The sequence below is a fragment of the Mus caroli genome, chromosome 2 (genome assembly GCF_900094665.2).
Source record: "Mus caroli chromosome 2, CAROLI_EIJ_v1.1, whole genome shotgun sequence".
Taxonomy (NCBI): Eukaryota; Metazoa; Chordata; class Mammalia; order Rodentia; family Muridae; genus Mus; species Mus caroli.
The window spans coordinates 18,694,896-18,697,011 of record NC_034571.1 but is presented as its reverse complement, the minus strand read 5'-3'; positions in this window follow the sequence as shown (position 1 = coordinate 18,697,011).

Genomic DNA, 2,116 nt, shown 5'->3' with positions numbered 1-2,116 from the left:
AAAAAAAAAAAAAAAAATAATAATAAAAATAAAAAAATAGTTCATTTTTGTCTCATACCCAGAATACTAGGCAAATATTCAATATTTCTGCTGCTTATTTTGACTCTTTCAGTAACTAGGCAGACGTCCTGAAAGGAAAAGCAGAGTTATGGAGTAGGCGGTTTATGCATTATATAATTTACATAATACAAACATATATGTTACATAACCTATAGTTTATGTAGTTCCTGTACTCTTTAACATGGTAAATTTATATAAATAAATGTTTTATATACATGTATAGGATATAAATATACATAGTGCGTACATTTTCTCTATTACAGTAAAGACTATTACGTTTACCCGATTCCTGAAGCAGCTATGTGCTACTTAAACCCCTACAGGAATAATGACTAACACATTTTCCATTTCCTTCCTTTCCTCTCCACTTTCCCTTTGATTGAGCATAGGGAGGTAAGATCATCATGATTCCTATTTCTTTTTTTTCTTTTAACTTTTTTTTATTAGATATTCTCTTTATTTACATTTCAAATGCTATCCCAAAAGTTCCCTATACCCTCCTCCTGCCCTGCTCCCCTACCCACCCACTCCCACTTCTTGGCCCTGGCATTACCCTGTACTGGGACATATAAAGTTTGCAAGATCAAGGGGCCTCTTTTCCCAATGATGGCCGACTAGGCCATCTTCTGATACATATGCAGCTAGAGACATGAGCTCTGGGGGTACTGGTTAGTTCATATTGTTGTTCCTCCTATAGGGTTGTAGACCCATTCAGCTGCTTGGGTACTTTCTCTAGCTCCTCCATTGGGNGCCCTGTGTTCCATCCTATAGATGACTGTGAGCATTCACTTCTGTATTTGCCAGGCACTGGCAAAGCCTCACAAGAGACAGCTATATCAGGGCCCTTTCAGCAAAATCTTGCTGGCATATGCAATAATGTCTGTGTTTGGTGGCTGATTATGGGATGGACCCCCGGGTGGAGCAGTCTCTGGATGGTCCACCCTTTTGTCTTAGCTCCAAACTTTGTCTCTGCAACTCCTTCCATGGATATTTTATTCCCTATTCTAGGGAGGAATGAATTATCCATGCGTTGGTCTTCCTTCTTCTTGATTTTCTTGTGGTTTGCAAATTGTATCTTGGGTATTCTAGCTTGCTCTTGTCTGACAGAGTCCTTGTGTGGTGCAGCTGTGAGGGAGGAACTGGGAGAGTAGATTCTTATGTCTGCTTGTGAGGCAAATGGGGCCAGAATGCGATTCCTGCCCAGCAGCTGCCTCCCTCCACTGGCTCTAGACATGCAGCCTTGCTGATTCCATTCTTGAGTGCTGAGCCTTCCGTCGATCATGTGAGTCAACTCTGCAGCAAAGGCAGCTGCAGTGCTCTGTCAACCTGGGGTCCTCTGTCTCAGGTGGCCTCAACTAATAGGTGATTATCTAGCCCATCCCCTATGGGACCCTGACTTAATAGACTCCAATAAAGTCCCTATAAATGAGCCCAGCAAAATAAAATCTGCTCCCAAAGTGCAAAATCCCATGGCATTTTTTTCTGTTTTTGCTGGAAGCACATCAACCTAGATAATAGTTTATATAGGTAAAAACAAGACAAGACAAGACAAGACAAGACAACACAACACAACAACAACACCCCTTAGTTTATATGAGGAGCTACTCAGGGTAGTAAACAGTCACAGTCAGTGAATTTCTGACCTGGTTAACTGGTTCACTAGCAGACAGTTTTAATACTGTAGGAAGGAAAGGCAAGGGGTGTGTGCAGAGGTCAGTCACTAGTCTGTGATAGGTACTACAAACCATTCATTGTACAGGTGAGGAAAAGACAGTGATAACCAATAAAAACAAAAAAGAAAGAAGTAGAAAATTCTTACATTAATCTAGGAACTATTGAAAGGGGTTTCAATATTTTTGTTGTAGCTGCTTTGGATTCAGAATGAGACTAAAACAAAGAGAAGAAAGAAACATGGACGGTGGCTTTGCAATTTCTTTGGTCCCTCACTGCATTTATCACACACCTTCTGCAACAATCATTTATCAGTGAGTTGAGGTGTTTTGTGCATTGGATTTCCTCATAGGTGAGCCAGGCAGACAGAAGCAGAAACAGTCAT